The sequence below is a fragment of the Nylanderia fulva genome, unplaced genomic scaffold (assembly GCF_048542155.1).
Source record: "Nylanderia fulva isolate GAGA-0341 unplaced genomic scaffold, ASM4854215v1 Scaffold30, whole genome shotgun sequence".
Lineage (NCBI taxonomy): Eukaryota > Metazoa > Arthropoda > Insecta > Hymenoptera > Formicidae > Nylanderia > Nylanderia fulva.
Window position 1 is genome coordinate 1,383,455 of NW_028190369.1, and position 16,035 is coordinate 1,399,489.

A 16,035-nucleotide genomic window follows, 5' to 3' on the forward strand; every position below is an offset into this window, starting at 1 on the left:
GTCGACGTGGAACTTAAGGCACTTAGGGCAAATCGTGATCTACGAGCGAGCCGTGAGAGGCACGGCTTCGAGGGAGCGGCTCGACTCACCTCGAGACACCTCGAGATAGCCTTGTTCGAAAGGCTGTCACTAATTAAGAAATACTTCCCTTCACGCTTACCTTAACAGCTCGGGCACGCGTGATTCTCGCTCATACCCCTGCATTCTGTGCGAGGTCGACTAGTGGCAGAGTTTATCTACTTACAGTTACCTCCAAAGAGGATTAGACGCGAAGCATTTTCAGCATCTTATTAACGAGAGCACTGACCCATTTTTGTTTGGAAAGAAATAATAAATTTATAGCAGTCTAAAAAAATTACCATTTTTGCTATTATTCATAAAATTGATCCTTTTAATATACTATTGTCGAAATATTTTGCTTTTAAATATGAAATAATGTTATATTCTTGTATATTTATATTTTTAATTGAAATAATGTAACGTTTTAGTATTGAAACAAATGGACTCGTGGACATTTTACAACTTCAACTATTTGAAATTCTGGTGAAACCAATAATAATATCCAAAAATTCGTACTATCAGCATAATATGAAAGTCATATGATTGCGAATTAGTAGACATCATGAAAGTTTCATTGATTCACTGCCGGGAGATATTTCAATTTCGTTTTGTTAATACTGCATTTTTCGATTGAAACGCTCTGCGCGACTTTTATAAATGCCATTCGAGTCGTATTTAAATCTAGGTTGGACTCTGAATTAAAATCTAAAAGTTAAATGTAAGATGGCAGATCAAATTTACCGAGCAATAGTCTCTCTTTTCTCTATATGCGCATCAAATATATTTTCAAGAGAACACGAGTCTATGAAAATTGGATTAAATTACTGTCGATGCACACAATCCAAATTGCCTTGGAAAATATTATAAGATTCGAACAACCGTAATCCCTTTTTCCCTCGTAAAATTAGTATTCCGGGCGTTAATTAAATCCTCCAATTAAATAAGCTTCTCTCGTACGTGTATACGGATATAATGATTCAAAGAAAAACTAGTAGTTTATAAATTATATTATATTTTTATTCATATCTAATACAATTGTTACATTCTGGCACCACGTCATTCTATATATTATTTTTTTTATGATAAAATTAGAAATAATCAAAAGTAGAGAAGAGAAAAAAAAATGATTCTAACATTATTGACATTTTATTACGATTGATTCTGCGTCAAGTATACTGAAGCTTCGGATTATTGCGCGTATTATTTTTGCTTGTCGGAAACGTTTAAAATTACAATGCGTAATCAAAATTGTGTCATCGTGTCGAGAGTCAGGTGGTATACGGTGACGTTTAATTGAACGATATTTGCCGAACGCATGTAATCACCTGTTGCACGTAGGATGCGCCTGTTAATGCCGACGCGCTAAAATAAATTTCCGTCGGATATTCCTAAGCGGATCGTGCGATGTTCACGGGATGCACAAGAGATTGTTCCTAGACAAAATTAGAGCTTTCATTCTCCATTCATTCCGAACTTAATACAAAGGACTTTACAACGGAGTAACATTTAAGAGTTGTATGAAGTGAACTCGAGACTGAGATTCGTCACATAGTTTTCGTTCAAACTTTATTATAAATAAAAAGAGGTACTTTATATATAAATTATCCGCGATGAAAAAGCACGAAATAAGGCATCACAATTTTTCGACAAAATCGACAAATTAATTTAACGCTATATTATTATACAATCGAAATGTTATAGAATTCAACAACAGAAAACAATCTTAATTTCTGTGTGTTTTTAACGTTTGATTTAAATTGATTTACTTGTCTCTTCCGGTTTAACATTAGTAATTTTACTGCTGTCGAATCAACATCTTGAAAGTTACACTTGAAAAGGACCCGTACCTAAGGGTCGAAACGTAGTGTTTCTAATTAAAGTGTACTGGCTAGTTAGGTCAAAATTTCAATAAATTTGTATGGTTTTACTCATCACTGGCGACTTTATTAATTTTATCGTTACTTAATTTCTGTCTTAATCTGGAACGGTGTTATAAGCGTTGAATCTTTTCCATTATAATCCGTTCATCTTATTGGGTCACAGAGAAAGGGATGGGGGAAATGCATGTGCGGGGGTCCTTCGAATTCTAGAACACACCGGAATGACAAAGGGAAGCCCTAGAATACGTCGGTAGTGTCGATGAGGGTCGACATATTGGGATTTTCAATTGAACAGTTGGACGTCATGGTATGCGATGCGGGTTGAAAGTAGAAGAAAATGAAGTGATCCCCATGGTATTGGTCGTCTTATGTTTCGTATATTGCTTATATGTGTATTATATACTTAATAAACGTCAAATATATTTATTTGACTTCTTTATATTTTTTCTAAAATATTATAATATGTTTTAATTAACTATTGCAGTAAATGAGAGATAGAGAAAATATGCTTCTCTTCAGAAAATAAATATAATTAATTATCTATAATTGTATTTCAAATCAATTCTTTCCTATATTCATTTAAAATTTTAAAATTTTGTCCTACTAAAGATAGTAAATTGCAAATCAGGATAGAGAAAAAACAAATTCTTTTTCTTATCATCTATAATGTACGATATACATATATTGGAATATATAAATTTTGTATATTAATATTATTTTATATTTCAACAACTGTAAACGTTAAAAAGCAATTTTATGGTAATCACATCGAAGAAGCTGAATTTAAAATAGTTTCGGAAGATACTTTTCTCTCATATTTTTAAATTTATATTATGTTTATATACAATCATTCTTATACATATATAAAAAAATCTTATTTGTAAAATCTTATATAGAAGATACAAGATATAAAGAGAAACACCCCCTCGAAAGATATTTCAGGAGCAGCTTCTTCGATGGGGTTGGAATCGTTTTTTTTTCTCTTAGCATTGCTTTAATGCTTTCTCTTCACGCAATACTGATATTTCAGCGAAAGCAGACTCTGGCATGTATTATGAATTTCCTCGGCAATAGTTGAAAATAATCCGATCGATCACGAGAGCGGCATTTAATTATTATTAAGGGGATTGTCGGGCTTTGCTTTTGAGTTGTCGGATTATCGCGCGTATACCGAAGTCGCCCGTGCAAATTAGTCCCGTGCCTTGATTTCGTGCAATCATTCGTGGCCGAGAATCGAGCTGCACGAACTGCCGATTAGGACGCTTGTGTATGCGCAATTGCATCGGCCGCGAAACGAACGCCTTGCACACGGAATGCAACGACCTATCGATCGAATGCGAGTGGCTGCGAGTCTCGCGGTTGGCCGCCGAGAGGCGAAGCGACCAATTTCGAGGCACGAATTATCCCGGTAGGAATTTTATAACGAGTATGTATGTTATTATTATTGCGACATGCGATTCAATCGATCGATTCGACGATTTCACAGTCGCAGAGTAAAATCAATTCCGGCAAAGAAGTCTAAAGATCGAACAAAAATATGGTTTTTTTAAGATATAGTTTGCTGCGTAAAAGTTTACGCAAAAATATAAATTTATGAACATTAACTGATAAATCAAAACATTTGCAAAGGAATTTATAAAGTTATAAGAGGAGGAACATTTGCGATTTTTTTAATATTTACATATAAACAAGTTTAGAATCTTGTTTGTAGAAATTATATATTGTAATATAATTATATATAGAAAGTGTGACATTTTTTTATGTAATTTTGTATAGGGAATGATGAATTAAAAATTAGTAATAAGTGAATATAAAATAATAAATTAAAATTTTTATTTGATTCATCTTTTACAACGGAACGGTTTATTAAAAATTTAATGTTGAAATATTGCACGATAGTCCAGAGGCAAAGAATCGAAACGTATATAGGTATATTTTCGGCAGATTTGAGATTCTTTTCGTTAATCTTCTCTTTCCTTTTCGTTTTCATTCCGCTTACGTGCAGCTGTCGAGTATCAGAGCTTCTAGTAAAAGTACCAAACTTCTATTTGCGTGAGAGAAACTACAACTCTAAATGACGTTCGACGTAAGCACCATCGTGGTTTGGAAACTTCAAGTTGTCGGCTTCCGGCATTTTATCGTTTTTCCTTGCATGCTTCTCTCATCTGGCGATTTATATTCATTCAACACCCTCGGCGTGACATGCTTTTAGAACAATTCAAAAAAGAATTCCTTTGATCTTCGCTTTCTCTCGAAAGATATTCTTTCAAGATAAAGGAATATTTTCTTCACTTTGTACCTTCAATAAAATACGCGCGTGTGTCGTGTATTTCTTCAGCGATAATCTTTATCTTCTTTCCTTAATACTTTGATAAAAAAAAACATTTGTTCTAACAATGAAAAATACATTAAGTTATTTTTATGCATTTTATTTTATCTGCGTTTTACGTGCAAAATTAATATAATCGAAGGGTACACATTTATGTAGATCTAAGACGCTACATCTCGTATGCGAAGTCAGATTCGCGCGCTTCTTCGTTATTCAATCCTTCTATTGTATAACTACATACCCTTGCTAGATGAATGCATATCGCAACGCGCCGTCGAGAATCGCCAGATCGTCGCAAATGCAGAGCAAATCTTCCGACGTGGCAGCCGGCAGTTTCGAGTGCCATAGATTCTCCGGCATTGTTGCTCTGCGTCCGTCAGGATTGCACTCGTAGGCAAGTCTGAAGTTCGTGGAAAACTATTTTCTCCCTCTTTGCATCGATTCACAATCTTTCGCAGCTTTTTCAATTATTACACATTGATTATAATATCGAGGTGGAGGTATTTATTATTATATATCGAGAAGAATCCACTATAATATTTCTGAGGCAAATTATTACTTTTTTATAAAGATCTGAACAAATTTTGTTGCAATTAAATACACAAGTGTAATTAGAAATTCAAAAGTAGTTTGATGTGTCTCTATTTTTATTTATACATGTATTTAAGACATTTTTCTAGGAATTTTAAGAGAACGTTTCTTTAATATTGAACAAGCATAAAAGTTAGAAAACTCATCTATTGGAAATCTCATAACTATATGGATCGAATAAAAAAAAGTTAAAAAGTTACTTCATTTAATTTAATTTGACATTTTGACTAATGAAATTCATATTAAAAACCTGTACAATGGTATAATATTCCAGATCTAATTGCGATCGATAACTTTCTCGCTCTCCACAATAGACTTTTCGAAAATACACTCGTCATATTAAAATGAGATATGCAATTTCTCAATGTGTCACGATGATAAAGAGAGAGAGAGAGAGAGAGAGAGAGAGAGAGAGGGAGAGGGAGAGGGAGAGGGAGAGGGAGAGGGAGAGAGAGAGAGAGGGGAAGAGGGAGAGAGAGAGAGAGAGAGAGAGAGAGAGAGAGAGAGAGAGAGAGAGAGAGAGAGAGAGAGAGAGAGAGAGAGAGAGAGAGAGAGAGAGAGAGAGAGAGAGAGAGAGAGAGAGAGAGAGAGAGATTGGTAATTTGAGGTGTCATCAGTCATCCTACGCGGATGACGCCTAATGATTATAAGGGTGTCTCCTTTGTAATCATGGACACCAAGGGCACTTTTTTCCGAGAAGAGACAGCACTCCCGTAACCCAATTTAACGGAGGACACAAAAGAGAGCGATTCGACGATATCGAGCCAGTGAGATGCGACCTACTTGCGAGACGACCTCTCTCCCGCCTTATACCTTTTTCTCCATCTCCCTCTTCTGCGATCAACCTACTTTTATACCCTATGCCGCCTGTTCTTTCACCTCTCGGCCCTTTTGCAGTCCCCGATCGAACGATTACGAACGTCCGCGTTTTGTTTTCTATGTACTCGGCAATGCGCTTCTTCCGTTTCTCTCTTCCGTATATCTTGATTTTATTAACCCGCAATCGTCGCAGTCCGTCTTCATTAGTCGGACCAAGGAATGGTTTTCCGAAAGGAAAATCGTTTAAGACGTCGGAATAGAAAAGCCGGATTTCTTAGTCAGTAAGAGTTTGCCTCTTTTCTCCCTTTCTACACTTTTCTATATCAAGTCTATAGAAACATTTCTTATTGGCTGTGCGAAAGTCTTGGGACGCAAAATTACAATGTGCAAACTTGTCAAATATTCTTTATAAAATGATGATTTATCATCCTTAATCGGATTTAATATGTCTAGATGAATTAGGGAATATGTGTGTCACTCTATGACATTGTTATTTTTTTTACTACAATAAAATCCTTAAATTATAAAATATAAGTATTGTTTTTAATTCAAGAATAAGTTATATTTCGTCAAATTTAATTTAAAAAGGAACACCTCTATTCTATTGCACTCAACATTGTCAGTGATCAAATGTTCGTCATATATTACATTCAAAGTGGGTGTGGCCATTGTAACTTTATAAGTTAAGAGATAACAAATAGGATTATATTTCATGTTAAATTTGCTCGATGGAATAACAAATTAAAATCTATTTTTCAAATTAAAAATTTTTTAATTTATCATAGTTTATTTATTATTGTTTTCTTACAAGAATTCTTTCGAACTGTAACTTTTTTTTCTTTTACAAAGTACAATGTTATATAGCGTAAACACACAAACGTGCACACATATCGTGGCCAATAAAAATAATAGTAGAAAAATATCGAATATCTCGTTCAATTCTCGAACATTTTCGACTTCTTTTATCGATTGTTTTATCGCTGTCGTTGCGGTTGAATAAGTTTCTATGTCGTTGAACGCATACATATATTAGTGATGCATTGACGTGCATCGATCGACGCATTATGCGTGTTAGACGAACGTGCATCTTTTGAATATGTTACTATATAGCTGTATGCATAAATTGCAATATATAAGCGATCGTTGTGTTACACTCTGTAAATATCAATACGTTGGAATGTTCGGACTATATTTCGTCTTGTAAGTTGTAGAAGAAAGTAGTATCGCTACCAAGTGAAAATCAGATATATATATATACCTGTATATATTTCTTGTTTCTTCGCGAAATATAAAATTCCACAAGAAAAAATCTAAAAGAAGTATCAAATATATTTTGAAATTACCATTTCTGAACTATTTTTTTATATTGTACAAAAAAATCATTTTATTATAAGTAAAATTTAATTTAATGTATTAATTAAATTCAACATTTATTTTATGATAGATATATTTTTGCATACACAGAGAGAATTTTCTCTTAAAATTTACCCTGAAAATCATGGTGTTGGAAGAATTTTATACAAGTTTTTCTAATTAATATTTACCACAATAAAAATATTAATATCTACCACAATAAATATTAATCAGAGAAACTCTTATAAAATTTTTCCAACATCATATTATTATCCCACGATTACCATGATTTTCAGGGTAAATTCTAAGAGAAAATTCTCTCCATGTATATTATTTCTTTTCAAGATCTTTACATTTCCGATGCACAAGATGGTGATTTATCACTTTCATATCTCTTATATATGCCATTATACGCGGACGAATAAGCGCGAATGCAGCTTCATTGAATCCTGCACATACACACACATATATATATATATATATATATATATATATATATATATATATATATATATATATATAAAGGCCAATGAAAGTTTGAACGTGCGCGAAGACAAGCGGATCGAAAGATACGCGTCGCGCGCGGATATTTCATTTTCCATGAGCCGAAGTGCGGCCGAATTGATTTTGCAGCGAGTGATACCGATTGCACGAAGATAGGGGCTGTGTGCTGCATGCCAAGATTCCCACAGAATCTCCGTCTTTTACCATCTCGTTCAATGGTGTGTGCGCGCGCACGAATCTCCGGACCGATATTCGATTATCCGTGAGAATAAGAGGCCTCCTCCTCCCTATGTATGTGTCTATATCGCGAAATTCGCTTGTCGCTCGTTTTGTATTTGCAGCCCCGGAATTGTTATTCAAATCGCACGATTGCATAATAATCATTTTCGCCGATATAACAGGATTTGCAATAATCTATCCCTGCGTTTAATCAAGCCCAAATTTCTGATGGATCCGTATTTTCAATTCATCAATTTCTATCGATATTTTTTATGCAAGAAAACAGAAATTATAATAGTTAGAGATCGATTAAGTAAATGAAAAAAGAAAAAATGACTTGGAAGAGCAATTACGCGAGAATATTATATGTATTGTATTATTGAAGGTGTATATGTACATTATATCCGCAAAGCATTATTATGTCCCACCTGTTGCATTAAACTTTTTGTCTAAACATAAATGCTATTAATCGTGATATGCGGGTGTAATAAAATATTTAGCTCTTAGGTTAATAATGCATTATATGCATACGGAATTTCAAATTCAACCTCTCGTCATATGCACAAAAATTGTAAAAATAGCACTCGATGTGTAGATGTGTTTTGCACTCGCGCTTTATATTTGAAATTACTTTATTTGTTTATTTTGATTTTTGTGAATCGTTTCTTTATCACATTTAATTATATATGGTATATATAAAATGTAATCTTGTGATTTTCATATTTATTTCTATTAAACTGAAATATGTAATATTTGGTGTTGCTACGTCTTTTTCACTTTAACGAGGCTCGCAAGTACCATTCTCCGTTTCTCTCACTCTTCTTGGAATTTCCGGAATGCCGTGAAGCATTTCTGGGATTGTTCGATGAGAAGTAAGACGTATCTAGTAGACGGCATCGCTTAGGAATTTCCGCCTTCCGGCGACCACGACAAGTTCGTTGATCTAATGTGTTACACATTACGTAGCATATCGAGCAGATTAAAGTACCACAAAGGCATGCTTAATTACTAAAACTTCATTCTGTAAAGCTTATACTCCTTCTAAGTTAAATGCAGTATATGCTAAAATTTACATTAGAAGAAGAAACTTGAATATTTTAATTTTAAATTATGATAGTTCAATTTTAATAAACAATTTAACTTATATACATTTAAAATGAAGAACAATTCGGTTAGAATAATGTTAATTATCCATCTTGTGTCGTAATTGAATGAGGTATCTGCTTCGTTATTTAATATACCCATAGTTCATTAGGTTCTTGGGTATTATAGAGAGAAATGTTAGATCGAAACTTTTGGAAAATATCTTTCACTATGTTGGCGGAAGTTCCTGGGATGATACAATATTAAAGACATCCCGCGAGACATTGCGAATGCCAGGAATTTCACCAGCATCCGTTTTCCCGCTGGGATGTTAATAATTATCTACATACGCAGTATCGTCGTAATCTAAATATGAAATTTCAACGTTCAACATATATTTCGGTTTCCTTATCTCTCAAGAAAGATATTAAGTCGGATAATATGAAGATATATATCAAGTTCTTAGAGAAAAATAGAAACTTGAATTATAAACGTATATTTAATATTATATACGTGCGTAAACATTTTAATATGACATTTTTATCAAATTCACATTAGTGATTTTTTTATAATAGTATTTAGAGAATTATATTTCTTCAATTATTTATTTATTATTTTTCTCTAATGATTTTGACACATATAATTTATTCCCTACTTATAATAATCAGTTATATTTCATTAAAAGTATTCCTCTCTAACATCGGAACATTTTTATAAAAGTTTAATAAAAATCTTGTTAAAAAAGCAAATGTTAAAAAAGTAAACTAGGTATGTAATCGCACGTTGTGTGTGTGTGCGTGTGTGTGTTTGATTTCAGACAAATTCAGCATCGGTTGACAGAGGTCAATCGCCTTTTTTCGAGGACGCATTTATAATATGCATATCCATGCGACAATCCACGGCGTTGAATTTTTCATTCACAGCGAATAAATTGCCTCGGAACACGTTCTTTCATTATTCCCGAGACAGGTTCAATTACTGCGGCGAAATATCGATTATTTAGCGAAGTTACATCGCGCCTGAGGGGACGATCGTTATCTTCTTGAAAAGTATTGGAGCGTGCATACTCTGAAAATTGTACTTTGTACTAACAGAACGCCAGCGACAATCAAGTAAGATCGCTGATTCGATTAAAATTAATTACAGGAGAATAATTCAACCCGAACATTTCGCACATTTCGCGAAACACGATGGTAATTTATTCATAGAGTTAGAATTATCTATATAACGTTCGAACTATAATTGAACGTTCGAGTTCGAGTTGACCATCGGCGATTGCCTCTTTTATCGCGAGACATTGATAGATAAGCCTCAGCGTCGCGTAATAAATCATCTTTCCCTCAATGAATGAATCTCCATTGGGAATAATAAGGTGACGAATCATTTCGGGAAAATCAATGTCAACTTTTATGAAAATACGCTGGCCTCGATATCGGAGTGAAAGAATCGGCGTTTATTAATCATCAATAGATATTCGCATAATTTATGTGTCGAAAAATTATTAAGTGCATATTGAACGAACACAGTGAAGAATGTGAAAATTATTTTATTTAACTAGCATTTCCCTCCGTTGAACTCTTAGCATCGATCGTTATTAAGTTAAACATCAACGCGTGCTTTTTCCGCAGACGATCGTTATAATGTCATTACGTTATTTATAGAGGTACTTGCATTTGTTATTCGTGGTGCATTGATCACTTTGTCGCTAATGCATCGTCTCTGCGCTTATATATATATATATATATATATATATATGTATATATGTTCGGGCAAGAAAAATATAGGATACTCCGCAGGCGGGCAAAGAGTTTTTGCGAGAAATGGTCGGCCTCGTGAAAGAGGCTGCTCGTTTGTACTCATCTCTGGATCGTAATTTCTTTACGATATACGCCGTATATTTTTATTAAAAACCGACGTTTTAGCAATATACGCTTTACCCATCCGTGTCATTATATATATATATATATATATATATATATATATATATATATATATACACTTTTTGCAATTTTTGATCGATCGCACCGCGAGAGTTTCGCCGGCGACCGCGATGGACAGATTAATTATCAATTCTCTTGGCTCTACGTTTTCGACATACGTTTTATTAGACTATTTGTAAAACGCTTCGAGAATCGCATATACGCGGTCTCACGTGAATTTATACCTGTCTCCCTCAGGATCGCGGAGAGGAGCGCATGTTTTACATTACCCGCGACGCGTCAGGATAGTTTGTAAAATTCCATCCTGTCAAAACGTCCGATAATTCCCACGAGCGTGATTTTTATACAACCGTTCCAATATCCAAATTTTAATTTATGTGAGAGAATTTTCAGATTATTCCCAGGCTTTTTTTTTATATCTTTCTGAATGCGATTGACTGAATTCCATACCCGAGATCTCGAAATATGAAGAGTGTATTTATTTAAAAATTTGCATTTATTATAATATTTTAATAATACACATTAGTAATATATATATTTTTTAAAATTAGCATAATATGCATAAGATTATTCGGTAACAGAGAAGACGTATTTAGTAGATACGTATATTGAGAAATTAATACAATTTGAGCCCTTATATATTTAGAGACAAAGTAGGGTGGATAAATCACTATATAATGCTTTATAAATCCGCAGAAGTCAAATTGCGAAGATTCAAGATATTGTTCTTTAATGAAGTATTTAAAATTTATTATCGCTATATTTACATAATCTTTAATTAAATAGACTCATCAAAAATTGTCAAGTAAGATTTGACGATAAATTAAAAAATAAGTTTTTTTCTCAAGAACACGAAAATGCACCGAATAAACAGAAAATTCAGATAACATGTATTTATATATAATTCAATAAGTCGATATACCCTTACGAAAAAGTGTTATGTTATTTTTGTTGACTTAAAATTGGAAAAGCTGATACCTCGATATATTTTTGAATTTTCTAAATTTAATTTTAATATGCGTCAATTTTTGATGCTTGATGACATATTCCTAAAAATACTGTCAAAAATATAAGAAAAAAGCTTTATTCTTTTTGTATTATATTACTATAATTAAATACTTTTTGTGCACGACGTACATTTTACTCACTTCCCGTACGTATACAATGGTTAATGAGCTTTCTCATTTACCAGACAGTTTTGTTGATGACATGCGGCAGCGATGAAAGAAAGCGGATCCTGGAAAAGCCGTTTAAAGAGCTTCTTGCTCGTACGTAACGGAGATAATTATCCACCTTTTAAGCTCGCGAAAGTGCCAGGCATGGACAGAGCGACGGACGGATTCGGGGTTTATCGATCTCCGAGCCACGTTGCAGAAATAACTTTCATGAACGAAGAGAACGTGAAGTTTCCTAAATGATTCTCGAGCGAAACGCGACAATAATCCGAATACGTGCTCGCCGTTAAATTTTACTTATTAATTGAGCCTATCTCTCGCATATACCTGTCCCGATAACTCTTCCGTTTGTTTTATACATTATGAATTTTATATATTTTATAGGTTGAACACCTATATACTTTGCAGTATCTCTCCCCGATCAATATTATATATATATATATATATATATATATATTTTTTTTTTGGCAGATTGTCTCAAAAAGTTGAATAACGATACAAGACGGTATTTTTATAATGAATTTTGAAGAGATTATTTTTCAATGAAAATTTTATAATATTTCATGTTTTGAACAGCAAATATACACGTGATCAATAAATGAAGCTTTCTGCACAAAAAGAGAATAATTTAAATAAAACACAAACGTTGTGATGCATTCGTCGACATACCATGCAATATACGAGCGTTGATGAAGATCCGACTGTTGGATTGTTTTCATTGAAAGCTTTTCAGATTTTACACGTAGATCGAGTTCGATTGCGCATCGATTAATAGCCTGTCGAGTTTTCATTTCGGCATACATCGCAGCGAAGTTTCTGTTATCTATTGTAAAATCTACCTGTATATACATATATATAGGTATATATATATATATATATATATATATATATGTATATATGCATGTTTTCGCAGTTCTATCAAGGGACTTTTTACACGCGGATTTGTTGGTCAATTTTTGAAACCGATTTTGCATTTCAACAAAAATATCTAAGAATCAATAATAAACAATTTATAAAGACAATCTTTAAAGAAATACAAAGGGATAAAATGCTTAGTTTGTTGAAAAATTGATGACAAATGGTATATAAAATTTGTCTCTTTTTCGACATTTTCACGAAAGGCTGAAAATTGGCTCAAAGAATCGGCGAAAAAGTACGGAAGAAACGGCGCGCGAGTTTTCTAGCAGATATCTCTCATATATGTATAGCCCGTATACAATATGCTCGAATTTTATTGTACGCGGCCCTATACAGCGATATCGGGTTTTCGGAGATGGAAAAATGCAACCCCGATCGGTTGGCTAGTTGACTGCCGCGCGAATAATGGATGCAGAACGGACAAGAGGCGACCGGGTGGCGAGATGTGTTGCCGGCCAGCCAGTCCGGTCGCGCTAGACTGACGCGTGGGGTTGCGCATAACAGAATATTGGCACTCGCGGAACCGGATAACCGATAATAATAAGTGCCTGCCACTCACACGGCCGCCGTACACCCGGCCCCGTCATCTATCTCTCTCTAACCAGAAGAGCCCGTTTCCCCGCGATTTGCGAACGATTGCCAAACGTATGGATTTCCTGATTTTCGAAACTCGACTCTTCCTCTCTCAATCTATACATATATATCATTTGATCTGTAAACGAGATGCCAGGTTGAAAGCAGACCGATATTTAACGGTCACATTTTTTTCAGGGATGTCGCGGTTTCCAAATTTTACACGGAGAGAATTTACTCTTAGAGTTTACCCGGAAAATTATGTGGTAATCGCGTAACAATATGAAATAATTGTCCTGATTAATATTTATCACAATATTAATATGTACGTGGTAAAATTAATCGAACAGATTTTATATCTTTTATTGTGGTAGATATTAACATTTTTATTGCGCTAAAAATATTACTCTCTTCTTCCTCTCTCGATCTATACATATATATCATTTGATCTGTCAACGAGATGCCAGGTTGAAAGCAGACCGATATTTAACAGTAACGTTTTTTTAAAGGATGTCGGTTTCCAAATTTTACACGCGGAGAGAATTTTCTCTTATAGAATTTACCCTGAAAACTGTGGTAATCGTGGAACAATATATGGAATAATTTTTTTAATAAGAGTTTTTCTGATTAATATTTATCACATTATTAATATGTATGTAGTAAAATGAATCGAACATATATTTTATATCTTGTGGTAGGTATTACCATTTTTTATTGCGGTAAAAATATTAATCAGAGAAACTCATAAAATTTTTCCAATATTGTCTCACGATTACCATGATTTTCAGGATAAATTATAAGAGAAAATTCTCTTGAAATTGTAGGATATCGCAATATGTGTTAAATCGTGTAATCGTGTAAAAACAGAATCTCTTATCACGATTAATTACGTTAATATGTTCGGTGCGAAAAATCCTCCGAAATTCACTCGTAAATTGTTCCGTAATCTCTACGTTGCACAGAGTTTCTTCGAGGATTTTTGTTTTCCATGAAATTCACGACGAAACGGGTCACGAAATGCTCATGCAACCATTTGCGAGTGACAAAACGATCGCGATGTAACGAGTGGAACAGAATATAAGGGAGAATAAAGAGAGAAAACAAAGAAATGGAGGAAGAATATACGTGTACATGCGCCAGTAAGAATAAACGGTGCAACCCTGCGGGAAAGGTAGATAAATACAATAGATAAATAAGAGGGTGAAAAAAGCAGATGGTGGAAAGAGACAGAAAGAAGGGAGGTTCGCTTTTCGCCAATAAACAACGTTGTCCGCGAGCGATTTTTTTGCAATTTAAAGTGCGAGTCGGATTTACTTCAACCAGAATCCACTTGTGCCGGATAGGGGTTGTACACGAGCGACATCACTGCGACGCGCGCGTTACATAAGCGGATAAACGAAAAAAGTCCTGCGGACCGGGCGGCAAATCAGCTGGTTCGTGTCATGTTCGCGACAGGACGGCGACACTTTTGTATCGCCGTTCTCCTTTTATTCTGATTCACTGCGACATTCTGTCATGATCCTTTCCGCAAGTCAGGGGAGACGTTATCGGCCGAAGAATCAGTTTTACAATGAATTACTCGGGATTTCTTATACCTATCGCAGCGCGACCGCTTACATTTTGTGTAGCATACAAAATTGTGCTTGACGTTCGAAAAGCGAGGACTTTATTAATATAGATGTGTCAAAATAAAATACATATGTACATAACATTGTATTATACACGGTGTTTCAGAACGAACGGAAAAGTTTTTTTGGAGACGGTTTTTCCTTACAATTAGCGAAAATGCTGAGGAAGGCCATCAGTTTTAGCATGTTCCCAATTTTTGCTGTTAGGTATTTATGCTATTATTTTATTAAAGAAAACTCTACCTAAAATTAACTGAAGAGTATAGTTCTGTTAATATTTTATTTCCACAAGGCTTAGTTTCCAAAAAAGCCTTTATTTTTAACTGTTTATAATTCGAAAATTGTTGGTGTCTCGACATTTTCGAAATTCATCTTCGAGTGATTTCAGGAATCTGTCATTAAAAACTTTTCCGCCAGTTCTGAAACACCCTGTTTAGAAAGCTCTGACTGAGAAATGTCGGAGAAGCGATCTGAAAAGAGCGCCGATAATTTAAAAAATTCGTGACCACGATTGCACCATCGGTTTGCATCGAAAGATTAGAATACTCTCGGGAGGAGAGATATTAGAATTGAGAAAATTCAGAAATGTCAGAATTGCGGTAATAATTGGCGTCAGTCCTTACGTACCACCTGCAAAAATATCAAAATGCAGAAGGAGTTCGACATCGTGTAATGCGATTCTTATGACTGTCATAAATTTCCTGGCGCGAAAATTGGCACCGATAACGGCACGTAAAACTCAGGCCCGCTCGTAAAAACCATGAATCAAATATCTATTTCGCACAAAAAGCAAACACAGAAAATTATGCGTCGTTGTTGCGATCGCGGTGAAATACAGTTGCGAAAGAATTTAGATCGGCAACGATTGCTTCGAATCGATCGCTGTTAAAAATCACCAATTTTATTTTGACAGCAGGAGGTATCGATACAAAAAGAAATTAATACACCAAATTATTATTAACG

At 34.3% G+C, this 16,035-nt stretch overlaps 1 protein-coding gene across 1 annotated transcript in view; it reads left to right on the plus strand.

Annotated features, from left to right (window-relative positions):
• Positions 1–16,035, plus strand: part of LOC146722532 (uncharacterized) — a 59,385-nt gene that overhangs the window by 42,602 nt on the left and 748 nt on the right. The window lies entirely within an intron of this gene.